This window comes from Petromyzon marinus, unplaced genomic scaffold, assembly GCF_048934315.1.
Source record: "Petromyzon marinus isolate PM22_M1 ecotype Great Lakes invasive population unplaced genomic scaffold, UKy_Petmar_22M1.pri1.0 PM_G_Scaffold_88, whole genome shotgun sequence".
Classification (NCBI taxonomy): Eukaryota; Metazoa; Chordata; class Hyperoartia; order Petromyzontiformes; family Petromyzontidae; genus Petromyzon; species Petromyzon marinus.
In genome coordinates this window covers 309,135-332,303 of record NW_027423044.1, presented here as the reverse complement: position 1 = coordinate 332,303, position 23,169 = coordinate 309,135, and the positions used below count along the sequence as shown (strand labels likewise).

The window sequence follows — 23,169 nt, the reverse complement described above, 5'->3', positions numbered from 1 at the left end:
AACGACATATCTCGGACCGCATCCGTGAACATAAAGCAGACTTGAAACACGGTAGTACGAACTCCTCTGCCGTGGCAGATCACTGTTATAATTCAGTGGGCTCACATGACATTGACTTCTCCAAGACGGAGGTTCTTTGCAAACCAACCGGCTACCATGAGAGATTCGTTCATGGCCATTAACATATACAAGCACAGAGACAATTTCAACCGAGAAGATGGATTCTGGCTTAGTAACCATTGGAAAGATGTTTTAAACCATTTCTCTTCTTAATTAATTGTATTTTACGATGACCTTCAGACCGCAGCTCTTTCACCAGCATTGACTCTTAATACCTCTCACACCACGGTTAATGGTATGGTTTACAACATGGAGTATAATAGCGCCTCGCAGCTGTCTCTCTCCCCCTCCTCTGTTCTGACCATGGATGAACTCGTCCGTCTGAACGGGGCCCGTAGCTATCCGTGGTGCTAAAGTTGAGGGTAAGAATCCACCCATTTTTTCGCCATATAGCATTGTGATATATAACGGCTTATTGTTGGTAGCTTAGCTGATTGGAGAATATAGAGTTTATTGATAACATTAAGGTAATTTATATTTTAGTTTTTTATTGGTTCACTATATAGTACTGCGAATAGCTCAGATATGTAGGCCTTGACTTCAACATAGTCATTTCTGTGACCAGTCACTAGCTAATCACTCAGTTATTTCAATGCTAAATTCGCCTAGTTATTTCAATGCTAAATTCTCCTGTTTGATTTGTACTAAGTGCCTCGGTGAATGTGTATGCTCTGACTTTAACGTAGCTATTTCTGTGAGCAGTTACAAGCTAATCACTCAGCTATTTCAATGCTAAATTCTATGCTAATTCCTTTGTCAAGGGGTGCCTCTGCGGATGTGTATGCTTTAACTTAGCTATTTCAATGCTAAATTCTATGCTAATTCCTTTATCAAGGGGTGCCTCTGCAGATGTGTATGCTTTAACTTTTAACATAGCTATTTCTGTGACCAGTCACAAGCTAATCACTCAGCCATTTCAATGCTAAATTATATGCTAATTCCTTTGTCAAGGCGCTTTGTTTCCTCTCACAGCTTAAAGGTCGTGATCTGAACGTGGCTCTTTCACTCCAGCGCTGTCCTACCAGACAGTCTCGTCCCTTCACCTGATGAAGGCCGCTTGTGTTGTAGCCGAAACGTCGTGAGAATATTATTGTGTTATTTTATTTTATCAATTTATTATTTAATTCTCATTCTACGTGACTTTACCGAAAGAACCAAAGAAGATGAACATAGAGCTGATATTTATTCTTGGTTCTTTCGGTAAAGTCACGTAGAAGGGAACCAAAATAACAAAAATATAAAACAATTAAATTCTCACGACGTTTTGACTGCAACACAAGCAATCATCATCAGGTGTCACACACAGGCACACACGCAGAGACAGAGGCACACACAGAGATACAGGTACACACAGTGTGTACACACACACAGTGTACACACACAGTGTATACACATAGTGTACACACACACAGTGTGTACACACAGAAACAGTGTGTACACACTATAGTGTCCACGTTGTAGTTGCTGAGCTCACGCGCGCAAGGGGTTTCTGTTCAAGAGATGGAGCAATGGAAAATGAATCTAAACTTAAACTCCATCCCTGCTCTGTGACGTCACCACTCAGCATGACCTCATCGGTGTGAAACGCCAGGGGGAGGTGTGCCTCGCTAGTGACGTCATGTCACCAAGGTATTCACCCCACCCCCGTCCACCGCGCCCTTGAGCGTGACGTCACCTCTGCTTGGTCACTGCCGATATCTGTTCCGGTACAATCCTTATTTGAGCAAAGCTACGCTCAGTGACTGGCGGCTCATTAATATAATGAGTTCGTGAAAGCCGTCGCGAGTTGATTGGGACGGGTTCAGCACCCACGCCCCCATCCCTCGACATATGGCCCGGTTCATTAACATAATTTTATTCAGTTACGGAGCCGCTCGTGGGAGGGGAGTGTCTTGTACCCCGGATGTGACGTCATGTCACCTGCTGCCGCATGACGTCACGAGCTAACAGGAAGCGATCGCTTCGCTCTTGCACTGAAATCCGAGGTGATAAATTATTATCGTGTTGGTGGTCGTAGTTGTTGTGGTGGTGGTTGTTGTGGTGGTCGTTGTTTACCAAGGTAGAGCCTCTCTCTCGTAGGGATGTCAATTGAGTAGCAGCGAGCATGGGAATCGATGTCCAGGTTGGAACTTTACAACGCGGGGCCTAGCCACGCGGGGCCTTGCCTCCTGCCCTCGCCTGATTGCATTCACTTTAATTATCTCACTTAAGTTTAATTTGTCTTCACCCGGCTCGCCACTTTGTAACTTTGTTTTATTGTAAATATTCACGCAGTTTTTATTTTCTTTTGTTAGCAGGCCAAGCCCGCTTGAGCTGCTATACCGCTCTTGTTATCAGAAGCGACCTGCCCACAACAACACAAGGTGAGGCTTTGTCAACGTGTGTGAATGTTTTGACTTAAAACTTTGGTGACTGCAGGAATTAATATTCTTGGTTCTTTCGGTAAAGTCACGTAGATAGAAAATGAAATTAATATAACAGAAAATAATTTTTCTTTTTTTAAATGAAGCAAAAAACCCCACAACGTTTCTATGGCAACATTAATGTTGAAGATGCGAGGGCTTACAGGAATATTTATGACATTTGCCCTCTCATTGCGTGCCATGACAGTGCTGTTTGCACAGTCACACATAGTCACTGTAAGATGATTTTCTTAGTCGTGTTTTTGTTTTGTTGCTTGTTGTGGTTGCACCCGATTCAAGAGCCGAATGGCTCACGGGACTATAACCAAAATAAATCAAACTGAAAATCAAAAAACTGAAACCGCGTGATGAATTTGGGAAAGTTTTTCACTGCATCTCCAAATATATATAAAAAAGGCAAAGTTGTGATTGTGTGTCTGTTCAAAATGTTTAGCGTACTTCCCGACATGCAACAAACTGGAAATTTGCCATGTGGGTACTTTCCAGACTGTATACCATGCAAACAATATACAAATACACTTTTGTGTTTTTGTTGGGGGGGGGGAGCTCAATAATGTATAGATTTTTTGCACGGCCAATGAGCTGTGACGTCAAATCTGTCACGTGACCCTCGCATGTGGAAGAGTAACGCATTGTAGTGTAGTGGTTAGCGTTGTCTGTGTGTTTGTGTCTGTGTGTGTCTGTGTGTGTGTGTCTGTGTGTGTGTGTATGTGTGTCTGTGTGTGTGTATCTGTGTGTGTCTGTGTGTCTCTGTGTATCTGTGTGTGTGTGTCTGTGTGTGTGTCTGTATCTGTGTGTCTGTATCTGTGTGTGTATGTGTGTGTGTCTGTGTGTGTCTGTGTGTGTGTCTGTGTGTGTGTGTGGAAAAGTAACTCATTGTAGTGTAGCGGTTAGCGCTACGCTGCGCAACGAACCCGGCGACCCGATTCCCGCTCACGGCCACCACCGGTAATGATTATTTGAACCGCTTCTGGGCCTCCCCTAGGTCGACTCAGCCTCAAACGAGTAACTGCTGTGGTGGTGTGAACATCGCCACTGGGGAGACAAAGAAACCCTTCAAGTGCAGTGTGTGTGTGAAGGCATTTTCAGATTCATTTGCTCTTAAAACACCAGAGAACACACACGGGAGAGAAACCCTTCAAGTGGAGTGTGTGTGTGAAGGCATTTTCACGGTCATCTGCTCTTAAAACACACCAGAGAACACACACGGGAGAGAAACCCTTCTTGTGCAGTGTGTGTGGGAAGACATTTTCTGATTCATCTGCTCTTAAAAAACACCAGAGAACACACACGGGAGAGAAACCCTTCGGGTGCAATGTGTGTGTGAAGACATTTTCAGATTCATCTACTCTTAAAAAACACCAGAGAACACACACGGGAGAGAAACCCTTCAAGTGCAGTGTTTGTGGGAAGACATTTTCACGGACATCTGTTTTTAAAACACACCAGAGAACACACACGGGAGAGAAACCCTTGTGCAGTGTGTGTGGGAATACATTTTCAGATTCATCTACTCTTAAAAAACACCAGAGAACACACACGGGAGAGAAACCCTTCAAGTGCAGTGTTTCTGGGAAGACATTTTCACGGTCATCTGCTCTTAAAAAACACCAGAGAACACACGGGAGAGAAACCCTTCAAGTGCAGTGTGTGTGGGAAAGCATTTGCACATTAATCAAATCTTCAAGTACACCAGAGAACACAGACAGGAGAGAAACCCTTTAGGTACACTCTGTGTGGGATGATGTTTGCACAGTCATCACATCTTAAAGTACACCAGAGAACACACACGGGAGAGAAACCCTTCAGGTGCACTGCGGGAAGGTGTTTGCACATTCATAAAATCTTCAAGTACACCAGAGAACACAAAAGCATCAGAAGATCTGCAAGGAGTGGAATCTGAAATCAGCTTGTGAAAGTCAAAGTGCCACAATAAGCCCATCCCTCATGAAACAAGAACCGGACGAAAATCCCAGCTTGGACACTTTTAAAGGTTTCGAGGTGAAATATGAAGAGGTGATGGTGAAGAGGGAAGAAGTGATGGTGAAGAGGGAAGAAGTGAAGGTGAAATGTGAAGATGAAGATTCAACTCCAAAATGGGACCTTCACATCGATGGAGGCAACGTGAAGCAGGAGGAGAATTCTGACTGTGAGGCAACTCCCAGCAGTTTGTGGAAGTGGAGGTGTGGGTGGACTTCCTCCGAGACAATCCAAAGTCAAGTGGAGACCCGGTAGATGTGTAAGCCAGAGACGATGTCGCTACAATAGATGCACCTTTGTCACAGGCCTTTAATGACAAGAATGTGAAGTTGAACACTTTGTGGGCCCGTGGGTTGGGTAGATCTCTAACCAGGAGCAAGAGCCAATAAGCTCCCAAGCATTCACTATGTTATAATAATTGCTTTTACATGGTGCTTGCTTAATCGCCTCAGCAACTCGGAGTTTTGTGTCGTAACTCGCCTGAAACACTCAAAGAGCATCCCCAAGTGGCAGCTGCCCCTGTGTGGCACAAGGTGGTGGCCCTGCACCGGCCTGCATGTGGACAAGAGCCTGTCAGTAGGGGGCGATGATTGATGCATAATCTCAGTTGTGTAGTTTGTAGGTAATGTTTAGAATTTGCTACATTTTCACTCAGACGCCAGCATGCAATGGCCTACTCGTTTTGAATGACACAGTAGTATGTTTTACATACACTGTGAAGCAGACTGTGCATTTTTTTAAAAGTTTCTTGTTAATACGATGTAACGTGATGCAGTATATTTCACTGCAGTAATCCAATTTTGTTAATATGCCTGACAATAATTTAGAATGTATACTTGTCTGGTTTTGTGCATACTTGTAACATTTGATCTGTAAGGGTCAAACATTGAATAAGTGATGTTAGGACAAAGTGTGTGTGTGTGTGTGTTTGAAAGTAACCTGTACAGAGAACTCAGGTGAGACCCTTTGTTCTTGTGATACAGGTCAAACGGTGTTTTTGTGTTCCACGAAGCATCTGGAGCAACTCATTGTCTTTGAAATAGGTCGCACGCTCGGATCATTCATCAGTTACAAGGCATACCACTTGAAAGTTACACGTATAGGAGGAGGTACATTCTCTACAACACGAATTGTAGTTTTGTCTTACGTGTTGACGTATATTTTGTCTAACTGGGACTAGAAATGCACCTTGCTGATTGACGTCTGGATGTTCGTTACCTATCGGTTGAAGCAAACACCACTGCTGTTGTTGAGACGCTGTGCACCAATAAGGGTCCAACACATTGACGGCCTTCAGGCCAGGAAAGTCACAACATTTACGGCACACGAAGGACGCATTCACGCAAGTACCCCATGCTCCGTTTTGAAGTTTTAAAATGAAACATCTTTGAATTGTGTTATGTTTTGAATTGGATGATTTTACTTCTTCATTAAATGCTTGTATCAATTTACATCTGGAAGACTTCATTGAAAAGGGCATTTCGTGTTAATTTTCTCTCGTCGTTAAGTAGATGGCCTTGCCGGTGGTTCGGTTCGATGCGGACTTTCAACTGTTTGGGACCGCGGGATCGAGATAAGGCGACACGGAGCTGGCCGTGCGAGAAGACCGCCGTCTGCAGATCGATTCCAACGTAATCGAACGTCTGTCCCTGCGCCTCCGTCGTCCATGCAGGGGGTGCGTAGGTTTGCAGCGCCCCCTGCATGAAAACAACGGAAAGTGCAGCGCTCATCACATAGATAAAGTTGTGCGCTTATATTTAAAATGTTATTCTTTTATAAGGTGATGTTGAAATCGAAAAGTGTTTAGCCAGTTGATGATTTCAATCAGATTGATTCATTTATTATGCACTACATATCTGATCTTTTGTGGTCCTGTTGAGCTAAAGTTGGAAAATGTCCGTGACTATAACTTCGCTCAATATTGTAAACGTGTTTCTATTATTTAGTTATTGTTTAATACAAACTGCTTCAGATAATGGGTTTCAAGATGTACTTGAATGGCACGTTCGTTGTTCCGGTGTTTAATGGCTTGGACGTCATGGCAAATGGCTTCCATCGATGTGGAAGTCAATGGTGGATGATGATTTGACATTTCGGTGTTGATTTGGAGTAGATTGTTTAACAGTTGCATACCGGGTGGTGAAATGCTTTGCCGAGTACCTGAACTGTTTGACCAAGTGAATTCATGAAGAGTTCGATACGAGTTTGAGCGTTAATATTCTTGCGGAACGACAAAGGTCGAATATTTTAAAGATTCCTGATCGTACGTTTATTGCGACAATGTTCACGGGAAACACGTGTGGAGGAGAGTTCCGGGTGAAGTCTCCCCTTACCTGGCAACCATGGTGGCTGTCCTCTGATCACTCTCGCTCCGTCACAGCTACGAGCTGTAGGGACGGGACTCTCCACCCTGGCGCTGTTTTAATTCACAGCACAAAGCGGAGAGCCTCATCCCTGCAGTTCCCTCCTGTTGTGCCGCAGCATTTACCGCGTAACGAGGCAACGTTTTCATGAGCAGTGCGTTCCACTACGCACCCACACGAGCGAACCATGTGCAACAGTGTGCGTACATACAGACACGAACAAACACACGGGTGCACATACACACACGAGCGCTTACTTGCAAACACGGACGAGTGGAGATGCACGCAGTAGTGTGGTCACCACCTGACTAGCTTCACTAGTCACGTGATAACTAGTATACTAAACTATATACTACACTATACACTACACTATACACTGCACTATATACTACACTTCTATACACTACACTATACACTACACTACTATACACTACACTACTATACACTACACTATACACTACACTACTATACACTACGCTACTATACACTACACTATACACTACAGTAAACACTATTATACACTATACAATACACTATACACTACTATACACTATACACCACACTATACACTTATACACTACAATATACACTACACTATACACTACACTAAACACTTATACACTATACAATACACTATACACTTATACACTACTATACACTACAATACACTATTATACACTACACTATTATACACTACACTATACACTTATACACTACAATATATACTACTATACACTACAATATGCACTATTATACACTACACTATACACTTATACACTACAATATATACTACTATACACTACAATATGCACTATTATACACTACACTATACACTTATACACTACAATATACACTACTATACACTACACTATTATACACTACACTATTATACACTACACACTTATACACTACAATATACACTACTATACACTACAATATACACTTATACACTACTAATTCAAAGCGTTCATCTTTGCTGATGTTGCTAGGTGGTAACTTAGCGTTTTTGAGGGTTGCAGCGATTTCAGATCTTGCTACGTCTGCAGAGATGTGACTCAAGCCCTTGAGTGCAACGTCGACATGGGCAATGATATCATTAACCGGTATGTGTCTCGGTGTGACAGCAAAGTTTAGACCTTTAGCTAAAACGAATATCAGACCATCAGAAATGGAACTGTTACTGCGATTAATTACGACTTTGTTGACGTCTATCTTTTCGGTGTGTGGATCCGATTTTTTGTTGGAGAGGTGATTTGAATGATCAATTAAAAGGAGATATTGTCGTCCTCTCAGCCGACAAGGGCAATGCCACTGTCATCATGGACAAAACAATATAACAACAAAATTCAAGAACTACTCAACGATGGCAGCTATACAAAAATAAAAAGAGATCCCACCAACAACCTGGTTACCAAAATGAACAAAATCATCTCTGATTCAATAGCATTAATTGATCAGACCAAACAGTTCTCGTTGAACCCCTCTGCTGCCAGACCACCAAGATTATATGGCCTTCCAAAGATACACAAAGAAGATACACCCCTTCGTCCCATCGTCTCTACTATCAATTCCCCCACCTATAAACTGGCACGTTTTCTTGCTGATATACTGCGACCTTTCACTGGAAAAACCACCTCTGCGGTACTAAATTCTACTCACCTGGTATCGACAATCAAAGGCATTTGCCTGTCCCCAGACGACCTGCTTGTCGTGATATACTGTAGTGTATAGTAGTGTATATTGAAGCTCTGTCGTCCTGACAGTTCTGTACCTTTCACCTGAAGACGGCCGCTTGCGTTGTGGCCGAAACGTCGTGAGAATTTTATTGTGTTATTTTATTATTTTATTCTCATTCTACGTGGCGGTGACTTACCGAAAGAACCAAAGGAGATGAGCTCGATTTATTTGGGGCGGATAAAGGCCACCGGCGCAGGCACTCTAGATCCCGGGGACGTGAATAACTCCACGCGCATTCAGGGCGTCCACATTGCCCTGTCAAGAGGCTGCAGGAGAGCGGGCGAAACAAAGAGCCCTGTGCTCGCCACGCGGACGGTCGCCCAGACAAACAACAAACTCTTCCAGGCTTCATCTTCTTTAGTTCTTTCGGTAAAGTCACCACGTAGAATGAGAATAAAATAATAAATTAATAAAATAAATTGACAATTAAATTCTCACGACGTTTCGGCCACAACAAAAGTGGCCTTCTTCAGGTGAAAGGAACATACCTGTCGGGACGACAGTTTCAATGAACATTGTGTTATTTTATTATTGAACCAGAAGCAATATATACATGAACCAGAAGCAATATACACATGAACCAGAAGCCATATATACATGAAACAGAAGCCATATATACATGAACCAGAACCCATATATACATGATCCAGAAGCCATATATACATTACCCAGAAGCCATATATGCATGAACCAGAAGCCATATATGCATGAACCAGAAGCCATATATACATGAACCAGAAGCTATATATACATGACCCAGAAGCCATATATACATGAACCAGAAGCCATATATATATGAACCAGAAGCCATATATACATGAACCAGAAGCCATATATATATGAACCAGAAGCCATATATACATGAACCAGAACCAATATATACATGATCCAGAAGCCATATATACATGACCCAGAAGCCATATATACATGAATCAGAAGCCATATATACATGACCCAGAAGCCATATATACATGAACCAGAAGCCATATATACATGAACCAGAAGCCATATATACATGGACCAGAAGCCATATATACATGAACCAGAAGCAATATATACATGAACCAGAAGCAATATACACATGAACCAGAAGCCATATATACATGAAACAGAAGCCATATATACATGATCCAGAAGCCATATATACATGATCCAGAAGCAATATATACATGAACCAGAAGCCATATATACATGAACCAGAAGCCATATATGCATGAACCAGAAGCCATATATACATGATCCAGAAGTCATATATACATGAACCAGCAGCCATATATACATGAACCAGAAGCCATATATATATGAACCAGAAGCCATATATACATGAACCAGAAGCCATATATACATGGACCAGAAGCCATATATACATGAACCAGAACCAATATATACATGATCCAGAAGCCATATATACATGACCCAGAAGCCATATATACATGAATCAGAAGCCATATATACATGACCCAGAAGCCATATATACATGAACCAGAAGCCATATATACATGAACCAGAAGCCATATATACATGGACCAGAAGCCATATATACATGAATCAAAGCCATATATACATGATCCGGAAGCTATATATACATGAACCAGAAGCCATATATACATGACCCAGAAGCCATATACATGATCCAGAAGCCATATATACATGATCCAGAAGCAATATATACATGAATCAGAAGCCATATATACATGAACCAGAAGCCATATATACATGAACCAGAAGCCATATATACATGATCCAGAAGCAATATATACATGAATCAGAAGCCATATATACATGAACCAGAAGCCATATATACATGAACCAGCAGCCATATAACGCAAGTTAAAACTAAAGTTGTACGCGTATTAGATCATATTGACGAGAGCAATTGTGAGCCCAAGTTACAGACAGACAGAGCTCAAGTATTAACACCCCCAACCTTAGCCGCAACAAATATATTTGTTTAATTCTCTACTTGACCTCCGCCCTTCCTCTCTTACCGATGTTTGGTTCTTCTAATCATATTTGCAGGTGTATGGAACCAGAACGCTTTTGGAACTCACAGGAATACCTCTGACGTATGAACAAATCAGCTCCAGAGCAGATTTGTGCTCCCAAAAGGAAATAATGAAAATGAGATGTGTGTGTGCTTGTCCAATCAAATTCCCCAGGAGTTTAAAAGCGAGAACTTTAAGTCATAGATCGATAGTCATTACAAGTGCAGTAGTAAACACAAGTTTAGAACACGGTGGCAGCCAATCATCCCACTGCTAATGTACCAAGGATAGGTTATATCACACACATATATAAGCATGCTAACCTTGGATGGTACATTACAACTAAACTATTACAACTATTTATTATTTTACCAGGTAAGGCCCAGTGAGCTATATAGTTCTATTTCAGAAGCGACCTTGCTATCTCAAATTAAAGCTCAACGAATTAAGATTGTACGTGCAAATTTGTAGCAGCCAAAAACTAAACATTAATCTTGCCTTTTTAAAGCTTTCGCGACTGCAGGAATTCATCTTCTTGGTTCTTTCGGTAAAATCACCACGTAGAATGGAAATAATAAAATAAAGTAGTAAAAATAAAACATAATAAAATAAAATTCTCACGACGTTTTGGCCACAACACAAGTAGCCTTCCTCAGGTGAAGGAACATAACTGTCGGGAAGACAGCGCTTTAGTTATTATGTTTAATTTTTATTATTTGATTCCCATTCTACGTGACTTTACCGAAAGAACCAAGAAGATTAATCTCGCCATCCCGATTGCTTGGGTTGCCGATTGAAAGCGTCCCAAACATTGTGAGTAATGCCTGGCCTACGTAACATCAGCACCAACGTCATGTGGCAATATGCCTGCAGGATCTCATCGTTCAAACAGGCGTCTGGCTTTGATGAAAGAATCCTTGAAAACAAAGCTCCATGAGCATCCCGGTCTCATGACGGTTCCCATTGCGCACACGGACAGCTGCTCTTCCACTCCGCTGCTGGACGAAGGCCTCCCCACGCCGCAGTCGAAACGTTGTGAGAATTTTATTGTTTTATATTTTTATTATTTTGTTTCCCTTCGAGGTGACTTTACCGAAAAAACCAAGAATACTCATCTGTTCCAGTTATCGACGTAACTGATGATTTGAGATTAGAATGTATATGCTCTGAACCCTCAGCCCTGTTCACAAAAATGTAATGCTGCTTTGGTTAATTCATGAGAACCAGACAGGAGTTAATTAAGGGTAGACACTCGGATAGTAATACAAGAATGGTTATGACAAGAATTTATTAATTCAATTATAATTGCCCAAGCGTCGTAGCATTGAAATGGTTGTGGTGGCTTTTGAATAGTGAAAAACTCCTTTTAAAAACGGTTTTATTTTAAAGTGCACTAAAAAGTAAAGAAATCGATTGGACAACGGGAAGTGGACGACATCTTGAGTACAAGATTTGACCACGACATCAAACACAGGAATGAAGTTTAATAACTTTTTTGTCACAACTTCGTTCAACTGACCATCGAGAAGTGCGTCAATGATGCGGCGCCATCTCCCACATCAACGCTTACTTGAATTAATTGGTTATTTTATAAATCAATCTTCAATGTACAACTTTTGTTTGTGTGGAGTGAGGGTGCCCGTAGCTCGTTCACACGGAGCAGGCGAGGCGATTCCACAGTTTAGGGACCGCGGCGTTTTTGACCTACACACATATATATGAATAAGGCGTACATACAAAATGTTAATCGCTTTAAAGGAGCCAATTAATTGATTCATTGATGCCGATTTTGATACAGGCATGCATTGTCACCGGATCTGAGTACCGTGTGCAAAATGTGGAATTGATTGGACGGCGGGAAGTGGACAAAATTTTTATCACAACATTTGACCACGACAAACAGAGGAATCAAGTTAAGTAAAACCATTTTGAACGCGAATGAGAAATCCCCCCCCACCCTCCACCGATGACGCGCGAGCATTGCTAGGGGCAACCCCCGGGCAGCTTTAGCGGTGCAAGGAAATACTTAAATACTGCGAAATAGCAATAAATTGTTAATTTAACAATTTTAAAGTTTACGGATGGGAAAACGGAATGGTGCTGGCTCACCACGGGGCTTGCGGCGTGGTACCCGGCTACTTTTTTTAAACGTAAACTCCACGGTTCACGAGCAAGTGTGCGTCCACACAGAGACAGACAGACACACAGAAAAAATGCCTTTTATAGGTAAGAAAAGAAAAACGATGATGAGACTCAATGTGTGAAGAACACAGGATTTATTCGGCTCACAAGTCAACGGATATAACTTCAAAACACTTTTATCGGTCATCTCTTTCTCGAGACAGCGTTCCCGTGGGATTATTTCCAAGTCGATAGACGACACCTTTTTTTACTTATCCTGGCAGACACACAGACACGCCTGTCTATATGTGTCTGTGTCTCTGTGTGTGTGTCTATGTGTCTGTGAGTATGTTTGTGTGTGTCTGTGTCTGTGTCTCTGCGTGTGTCTCTGCATGTGCCTGTGTCTCTGTGTGTGTCTGTCTCTGCGTGTGTCTATGTGTCTTGTGTGTGTCTGTGTCTATGTATCTCTGCGTGTGTCTGTGTCTTTGTGTGTGTGTGTCTATGTGTCTCTGCGTGTGTGTCTGTGTGTCTCTGCATGTGCCTGTGTCTCTGTGTGTCTGTGTCTCTGCGTGTGTCTGTGTCTTGTGTGTGTCTGTGTCTATGTATCTCTGCGTGTGTCTGTGTCTTTGTGTGTGTCTATGTGTCTCTGCGTGTGTGTCTATGTGTCTCTGCGTGTGCCTGTGTCTCTGTGTGTCTGTGTCTCTGCGTGTGTCTATGTGTCTTGTGTATGTCTGTGTCTATATATCTCTGCGTGTGTCTGTCTGTGTGTTTGTCTATGTGTCTGTGTCTATGTGTCTCTGTGTGTGTCTATGTGTCTGCATGTGTCTATGTGTCTGTGTGTGTCTACAGTGACGCGCGGTGGTGGTAGTGATGGCGGTAGTGGTGGCGGCCGTATGGTGCATGTCGAACTTCTTTCACGCCGTACGTATCGTGAACATCGCCACTGGGGAGATTAAGGTGGCTGCGGGTGCTGGCGATGATTACTGGGCGCCCCCCCTGCCCGCCTTCGCCGCTAAACGTCGCTCGCCAGTCTGTTCCAAGCCATAGGGTAGGGGGAGCGAGATAGAGAGGGGGGGGGGGGTGGTGGTGGTGGACCTTTGTCTTGCGGCGTGTAAATATTGTTGCGTGCGTGCGGGGTTTGTCCATGTGGTGGCGGTAATGGTGAGTCGAGCAAAAGTGGTGAAAGTTTGTGGGGTCGCTCCGAGCTCACCCTGTCACCCATCGCTCTCGAGCTCCCTCCTAGGGGAAGATGATGAGGTTGACGAGGTTGATGATCCTCATCGTTTGTGAATGCAGAAATAAACATCAGAATCTGGTGGTTTCATTCTGACCTCCGATCCTGGTCAGCAATTGAACGTCGGGAAACCCTCGCGCCGAGGGGCCCCACTAGTGGGCGTGGCCGTGCCCCACCAGTGGGCGTGGCCGTGCCCCCATCACGTGGCGTGTGTAGTGACGGCAGCTACGCTCGGAGTGGCTGGATAATAAAGCTTGAAACGCACAGCAAACCACGTGGCCTTGGTGACACGCGATGCGAGGAGGACAGGCAGCCTATACAAAGACAAAGGCACCCCCAGTAGCCTCAGCACACTTTTGTGGCAAGTTCTGTTGGGAGTAGCAATTAAGGGCAGCACTGTAGGGCACTCCGGGGTGGGGAGATAGGGGGGTGGACAGCACCACAGGCCATCAGCCAGCTGCAGAAACATTCCCCTCCTCCACTCATCTCACTCACCCAGTCACCCCTCCACTCACCCCTCCACTCACCCCACCACTCATCTCACTCACCCCTCCATTCATCTCACTCACCCAGTCACCCCATTCACCCCCCCACTCACCCCTCCACTCACCCCTCCACTCACCGCTCCACTCATCTCACTCACCCCTCCACTCATCTCACTCACCCCTCCACTCACTCCTCCACTCATCTCACTCACCCATCCACTCACCCCTCCACTCACCCCTCCACTCACCCCTCCGCTCACCCCTCCACTCATCTCACTCACCCAGTTACCCACTCACCCCTCCACTCACCCCTCCGCTCACCCCTCCGCTCACCCCTCCACTCATCTCACTCACCCCTCCACTCACCACTCCGCTCACCCCTCCGCTCACCCATCCACTCACCCCACTCACCCCTCCACTCATCTCACTCACCCAGTCACCCACTCACCCCTCCACTCACCCCTCCGCTCACCCTCCGCTCACCCCTCCGCTCACCCCTCCACTCATCTCACTCACCCCTCCACTCACCCCTCCGCTCACCCCTCCGCTCACCCCTCCACTCATCTCACTCACCCCTCCACTCATCCCTCCACTGATCTCACTCACCCCTCCACTCACCCCTCCACTCACCCCTCCGCTCACCCCTCCACTCATCTCACTCACCCCTCCACTCACCCCACTCACCCCTCCGCTCATCTCACTCACCCCTCCACTCACCCCACTCACCCCTCCACTCATCTCACTCACCCAGTCACCCACTCACCCCTCCACTTATCCCACTCACCCCTCCACTCACCCCTCCACTCATCTCACTCACCCACTCACCCCTCCACTCACCCCACCACTCACCCCTCCACTCATCTCACTCACTCACCCCTCCACTCACCCCACTCACCCCTCCATTCATCTCACTCACCCAGTCACCCACTCACCCCTCCACTCACCCCACTCACCCCTCCACTCATCTCACTCACCCACTCACCCCTCCGCTCACCCCTCCGCTCACCCCTCCACTCATCTCACTCACCCCTCCACTCACCCCTCCGCTCACCCCTCCACTCACCCCTCCGCTCACCCCACCACTCATCTCACTCCGCTCACCGCCCAGCCCCCCAGTAGCCCGAGCTGCTGCTGCTGCTGGGGGGCGTTGTCCCCCAGCGCCGCGTTGGCCCTCAGCAGGAACCTCGTGCGGTGACGCCGCCTCTCCCCCCCCCCCTCCCTCCCCTGCCAGCAGCGCCCTCCTGCACCACCACCTCGTCTGCCTCCTCCTCCTCCGCGTAGGCCGCTGCCAGCAGCAGCTCCGCAATGCCTCCCACCGTGTCGCCGTCCCTCAGGGCCCTCCCCGGGGGGGTCGCCCCCCCCCCACCGCCCCCCCCGCCGCGTGGATCCGCGCCGAGCGGCGCACCGGCGTCACGAGCCGCGGCCGCGAGGGGGGGGCCGCCAGCGCTGCGGTGGAAGGGGGGGCCGTGATGTTAGGGGGGGCAGCCAGGGTGGTGGTGGTGGTGCTGGAGATGTGCGCGGCTGGGGTGGTGGTGGTGGTGGTGCAGGAGATGTGGGCGGCTGGGGTGGTGGTGGTGCAGGAGGTGTGGGCGGCTGGGGTGGTGGTGGTGGTGGTGCAGGAGGTGTGGGCGGCTGGGGTGGTGGTGGCGGTGCAGGAGGTGTGGGCGGCTGGGGTGGTGGTGGTGGTGCAGGAGGTGTGGGCGGCTGGGGTGGTGGTGGTGCAGAAGATGTGGGCGGCTGGGGTGGTGGTGGTGCAGGAGGTGTGGGCGGCTGGGGTGGTGGTGCAGGAGGTGTGGGCGGCTGGGGTGGTGGTGGTGCAGGAGGTGTGGGCGGCTGGGGTGGTGGTGCAGGAGATGTGGGCGGCTGGGGTGGTGGTGGTGCAGGAGATGTGGGCGGCTGGGGTGGTGGTGGTGGTGCAGGAGGTGTGGGCGGCTGCAGTCACGAAAGCTTTAAATAAAAAATGTTCGACTTTAAATTAAAAAAAATATTCGACTAAATGAAATTAAAAACTTAAAACATTTTTCGACTAAAATAAATTAAAACAAATTTTAAAAAAAAATTCGCCCTCAAAAGCACTCGAACCTTGGGCAGCTGAGGCGCGCGAGTTCTCTTTGTCCATCGTAGACATCGCCGGAGAAGTTGTTGTTGTTGTGCTGTTGTTTAGTCGTCGTTGTATAGCTGTTGTATAGTCGTTGTTGTGCTGTTTAGTCGTCGTTGTATAGCTGTTGTATAGTCGTTGTTGTGCTGTTGTATAGTCGTCGTTGTATAGCTGTTGTATAGTCGTTGTTGTGCTGTTGTTCAGTCGTCGTTGTATAGCTGTTGTATAGTCGTTGTTGTGCTGTTGTATAGTCGTCGTTGTCTAGCTGTTGTATAGTCGTTGTTGTGCTGTTGTATAGTCGTTGTTGTGCTGTTGTATAGTCGTTGTTGTGCTGTTGTATAGTCGTTGTATAGCTGTTGTATAGTCGTTGTTGTGCTGTGGTTTAGTCGTCGTTGTATAGCTGTTGTATAGTCGTTGTTGTGCTGTTGTTTAGTCGTCGTTGTATAGCTGTTGTATAGTCGTTGTTGTGCTGTTGTTTAGTCGTCGTTGTATAGCTGTTGTATAGTCGTTGTTGTGCTGTTGTTTAGTCGTCGTTGTATAGCTGTTGTAGAGTCGTTGTATAGCTGTTGTATAGTCGTTGGTGTGCTGTTGTATAGTCGTCGTTGTATAGCTGTTGTATAGTCGTTGTTGTGCTGTTGTTTAGTCGTCGTTGTATAGCTGTTGTATAGTCGTTGTTGTATAGCTGTAGTATAGTCGTTGTTGTATAGCTGTTGTATAGTCGTTGTTGTGCTGTTGTATAGTCGTCGTTGTATAGCTGTAGTATAGTCGTTGTTGTGCTGTTGTTTAGTCGTAGTTGTATAGCTGTTGTATAGTCGTTGTTGTGCTGTTGTATAGTCGTCGTTGTATAGCTGTTGTATAGTCGTTGTTGTATAGCTGTTGTTTAGTCGTCGTTGTATAGCTGTTGTATAGTCGTTGTATAGCTGTTGTATAGTCGTTGTTGTGCTGTTGTTTAGTCGTCGTTGTATAGCTGTTGTATAGTCGTTGTTGTGCTGTTGTTTAGTCGTCGTTGTATAGCTGTTGTAGAGTCGTTGTATAGCTGTTGTATAGTCGTTGTTGTGCTGTTGTATAGTCGTCGTTGTATAGCTGTTGTATAGTCGTTGTTGTGCTGTTGTTTAGTCGTCGTTGTATAGCTGTTGTATAGTCGTTGTTGTATAGCTGTAGTATAGTCGTTGTTGTATAGCTGTTGTATAGTCGTTGTTGTGCTGTTGTATAGTCGTTGTTGTGCTGTTGTTTAGTCGTCGTTGTATAGCGGTTGTATAGTCGTTGTTGTGCTGTTGTATAGTCGTCGTTGTATAGCTGTAGTATAGTCGTTGTTGTGCTGTTGTTTAGTCGTAGTTGTATAGCTGTTGTATAGTCGTTGTTGTGCTGTTGTTTAGTCGTAGTTGTATAGCTGTTGTATAGTCGTTGTTGTGCTGTTGTATAGTCGTTGTTGTGCTGTTGTTTAGTCGTCGTTGTATAGCGGTTGTATAGTCGTTGTTGTGCTGTTGTTTAGTCGTCGTTGTATAGCTGTTGTATAGTCGTTGTTGTGCTGTTGTTTAGTCGTCGTTGTATAGCTGTTGTATAGTCGTTGTTGTGCTGTTGTTTAGTCGTCGTTGTATAGCTGTTGTATAGTCGTTGTTGTGCTGTTGTTTAGTCGTAGTTGTATAGCTGTTGTATAGTCGTTGTTGTGCTGTTGTATAGTCGTTGTTGTGCTGTTGTTTAGTCGTCGTTGTATAGCTGTTGTATAGTCGTTGTTGTGCTGTTGTTTAGTCGTCGTTGTATAGCTGTTGTATAGTTGTTGTTGTGCTGTTGTTTAGTCGTCGTTGTATAGCTGTTGTATAGTCGTTGTTGTGCTGTTGTTTAGTCGTCGTTGTATAGCTGTTGTATAGTCGTTGTTGTGCTGTTGTATAGTCGTTGTTGTGCTGTTGTTTAGTCGTCGTTGTATAGCTGTTGTATAGTCGTTGTTGTGCTGTTGTTTAGTCGTCGTTGTATAGCTGTTGTATAGTCGTTGTTGTGCTGTTGTTTAGTCGTCGTTGTATAGCTGTTGTATAGTCGTTGTTGTGCTGTTGTTTAGTCGTCGTTGTATAGCTGTTGTATAGTCGTTGTTGTGCTGTTGTTTAGTCGTCGTTGTATAGCTGTTGTAGAGTCGTTGTATAGCTGTAGTATAGTCGTTGTTGTGCTGTTGTATAGTCGTCGTTGTATAGCTGTTGTATAGTCGTTGTTGTGCTGTTGTATAGTCGTCGTTGTATAGCTGTTGTATAGTCGTCGTTGTGCTGTTGTTTAGTCGTCGTTGTATAGCTGTTGTATAGTCGTTGTTGTGCTGTTGTTTAGTCGTCGTTGTATAGATGTTGTATAGTCGTTGTTGTGCTGTTGTATAGTCGTTGTTGTGCTGTTGTTTAGTCGTCGTTGTATAGCTGTTGTATAGTCGTTGTTGTGCTGTTGTTTAGTCGTCGTTGTATAGCTGTTGTATAGTCGTTGTTGTGCTGTTGTTTAGTCGTCGTTGTATAGCTGTTGTAGAGTCGTTGTATAGCTGTAGTATAGTCGTTGTTGTGCTGTTGTATAGTCGTCGTTGTATAGCTGTTGTATAGTCGTTGTTGTGCTGTTGTTTAGTCGTCGTTGTATAGCTGTTGTATAGTCGTTGTTGTGCTGTTGTTTAGTCGTCGTTGTATAGCTGTTGTATAGTCGTTGTTGTGCTGTTGTTTAGTAGTCGTTGTATAGCTGTTGTAGAGTCGTTGTATAGCTGTAGTATAGTCGTTGTTGTGCTGTTGTATAGTCGTCGTTGTATAGCTGTTGTATAGTCGTTGTTGTGCTGTTGTATAGTCGTCGTTGTATAGCTGTTGTATAGTCGTCGTTGTGCTGTTGTATAGTCGTCGTTGTATAGCTGTTGTATAGTCGTTGTTGTGCTGTTGTTCAGTCGTCGTTGTATAGCTGTTGTATAGTCGTTGTTGTGCTGTTGTTTAGTCGTCGTTGTTGTATAGTTGTTGTATAGTCGTTGTATAGCTGTTGTATAGTCGTCGTTGTATAGCTGTTGTATAGTCGTTGTATAGCTGTTGTTTAGTCGTCGTTGTATAGCTGTTGTATAGTTGTTGTTGTGCTGTTGTTTAGTTGTCGTTGTATAGCTGTTGTATAGTCGTTGTTGTATAGCTGTTGTATAGTCGTTGTTGTGCTGTTGTATAGTCGTCGCTGTATAGCTGTTGTATAGTCGTTGTTTATTTGTAGTTTCATGTTTAAAGTCGTACAGTTAAATGGTTAAAGTCGCAGCCTAAGTGGAGGCCTTCGAGGCGGCCATCGACAAATTCTGAAATTTCGCGACCTTTGCCCCCTGAACTCGCCTCCCATTGGCTGCGGGAGAGGATGGTGCTCGCCTCTGGTTGGCTGTAGGCCGAGGGAGGTGAGGGGAGGGGTGATGATGCTCACCTTTGATTGGCTGTGGGCCGAGGAGGGAGGGGAAGGGGGTGATGCTCGCCTCTGATTGGTTATGGGCCGAGAGGGGTGGTCAGGGGTGATGCTCGCATCTGATTGGCTGTAGGCCGAGGGAGGTGAGGGGAGGGGTGATGATGGCTGCCTCTAAGTGACACAAAACTCGCCGCTGATTGGGTCTCGGGGCAGTTCGTGTTCCCGCGTTTTATTGAAACTTTCATGGACGATTCGATTCGTAGTCACGAATAAACGTTTTTCGATTCCAACACCCACCCCGCCTGCACATTGCCTCTGAATAGATTCGATTCCAACATTCACCCTCCTGTACATTGCCTCTGAATCGATTCGATTCAAACATCCACCCGCCGACACGTTGCCTCTGAATCGATACGATTCCAACACCCACTCGGCACATTGCCTTTGAATCGATTCGATTCCAACAACAGACCCAGCAGTTGCCATGGGTTGACTGCTGTGCCAGGCTAGGTACAGGTCACGGGACAGACCCAGCAGGTGCCATGGGTTGACTGCTGTACCAGGCTAGGTACAGGTCATGGGACAGACCCACAAAGTGCCATGGGTTGACTGCTGTGCCAGGCTAGGTACAGGTCACGGGACAGACCCACAAAGTGCCATGGGTTGACTGCTGTGCCAGGCTAGGTACAGAGGCAGCGCGCCAAGAAATAGTGCGGTCTGCTTCTTGCTGTGCGGCCGAGTTGAATGCATTGGTACATATTTGTTGTCTAAAGCACAAATATTGGAATACGTACCTGTAAGATGGTGCAAATCTTTGATCGATGTATCTGTCTCGTCTTGTTAACAACACGCTTGCGTAATGGATTAATATTCTGTTGGGGTTTTTTTTGTCCTCCCTCCTTTACCAGCCCAGCCAACTCACTCTTTCTCTCTTCCCTGATGTGGCAACTTCTCATTTATACAATTATACTTCCAAATGTGCATATATTGTCTCCCGCTTTTTATTTTCATGTGTTCCAAATAAAGACCAATTACAGTTGAAAAAAAGGAGCGAATGAAGGTGGTGAGGGAATGATGAGCAGAATGAAGAGTCTTGTGATGAGTAGTGGTGGTGGTGGTAGTGTGAGTAGTGGTGGTGGTAGTGTGAGTAGCAGTGGTGGTGTGATTAGTAGTAGTGGTAGTGTGAGTAGTGGTGGTGGTGTGAGTAGTGGTGGTGGTGTGAGTAGCAGTGGTAGTGTGAGTAGTGGTGGTGGTAGTGTGATGAGTAGTAGTGGTGGTGGTAGTGTGATTAGTGGTGGTGGTAGTGTGAGTAGTGGTGGTGGTAGTGTGATTAGTAGTGGTGGTAGTGTGATTAGTGGTGGTAGTGTGAGTAGTAGTGTGAGTAGTAGTAGTATTAGTAGTGTGAGTAGTGGTAGTGTGATTAATAGTGGTGGTGGTGGTGTGAGTAGCAGTGGTGGTGTGAGTAGTAGTAGTGGTAGTGTGAGTAGTGGTGGTGGTGGTAGTGTGATTAGTAGTGGTGGTGGTGTGAGTAGTAGTGGTGGTGTGATTAGTAGTAGTGGAAGTGTGAGTAGTGGTGGTGTGATTAGTAGTAATGGTGGTGGTGTGAGTAGTAGTAGTGGTGGTAGTGTGATTAGTAGTGGTGGTGGTGTGAGTAGTAGTGGTGGTAGTGTGAGTAGTAGTGGTGGTGGTGTGATTAGTAGTAGTGATGGTGGTGGTAGTGTGAGTAGTGGTAGTGGTGGTAGTGTGAGTAGCAGTGGTGGTGGTAGTGTGAGTAGTAGTAGTGGTGGTAGTAGTGTGAGTAGTAGTAGTGGTGGTACAAGTGGTAGTAGTAGTGGTGGTAGTAGTAGTGGTACTAGTGGTAGTAGTGGTGGTGGTAGTAGTGGTGGTACTAGTGGTAGTAGTGGTGGTAGTGGTGGTGGTACTAGTAGTAGTAGTGGTACTAGTGGTAGTAGTGGTGGCGGTAGTGGTGTGAGTAGTGGTGTGAGGCGGTCTGCGGTAATAGTCCACGGACTGAGAGATGGACCTGGCAACTACCAGACCCTGGCATGGAGGGTGAGGGAGGTGAGTGGTGGTGGTGAGTGTGGTGAGTGTGGGGTGAGGGTGGTGAGTGTGTGGTGAGTGGTATGTGTGCTGTGTTTGGTGAGTGTGTGGTGTGTGCTGGGTTTATGGGTCTCTGTGTGATGAGTCTATGGGTCTCTGTGTGATGAGTCTATGGGTCTCTGTGTGATGAGTCTATGGGTCTTCGTGTGACGATTCTATGGGTCTCTGTGTGGTTATTCTATGGATCTTTGTGTGATGAATCTATGGCCTCTCAAGCTAATTAACATTGGGACTCACCCCTTACCAAGATGGCCTCTCCAAGCTAATTAACATTGGGACTCACCACTTACCAAGATGGCCTCTACAAACTCATTACATTGGGACTCACCCCTTACTAAGATGTCCTCTCCAAGCTAATTAACATTGGGACTCACTCAAATACCAAGATGGCCTCTACAAGCTAATTAACATTGGGAATCACCCCTTACCAAGATGGTCTCTACAAGCTAATTAACATTGGGACTCACCCCTTACTAAGATGGCCTCTCCAAGATAATTAACATTGTGATTCACCAGGATGGCCTCTGTAAGGTAAATAACATTGGGACTCACCACTTACCAAGATGGCCTCTACTAACTCATTAACATTGGGACTCACCCCTTACCAAGATGGCCTCTCCAAGCTAATTAACATTGTGATTCACCAGGATGGCCTCTGCAAGGTAATTAACATTGAGACTCACCACTTACCAAGATGGCCTCTACAAACTAATTAACATTGGGACTCACCCCTTACCAAGATGGCCTCTCCAAGCTAATTCACATTGTTATTCACCAGGATGGCCTCTGCAAGGTAATTAACATTGGGACTCACTCCTTACCAAGATGGCTTCGTGACGTTATACAGCCAGCAGCGGCACCTCCCCTACTACCTAGAATGACGTCACGGCCGTCCACACATTGAGTCGGGCTTAATGACGTCACGACTCTCCGAGCATTGACACCTCCTCTACTAAACATGACGTCATGACCTCTGTCAATAAAGATTGAGACTCCCTCTACTAAAGATGACGTCATGACGTCCGTACATAAACATTGACCCCAACCCTTCCGAGCGTGGATTATTGACGTCATACAATTACTATCGACACCCCCGCCCCTGCTCGAGTGTTAATGACGCCATACAATGAACATCGACAGCCCCGCCC

At 45.6% G+C, this 23,169-nt stretch overlaps 1 long non-coding RNA gene across 1 annotated transcript; it reads right to left on the bottom strand.

Annotated features, from left to right (window-relative positions):
* Positions 1–12,867: 12,867 nt before the first annotated feature.
* LOC142921732 (uncharacterized) lies at positions 12,868–19,828 on the bottom strand. Its single transcript, XR_012939631.1, has 3 exons — positions 16,531–19,828; positions 15,550–15,894; positions 12,868–13,760 (listed from the first exon to the last, which is right to left on the bottom strand). It is a non-coding gene; the product is annotated as an uncharacterized LOC142921732 (long non-coding RNA).
* Between the last annotated feature and the right edge of the window lie 3,341 nt (positions 19,829–23,169).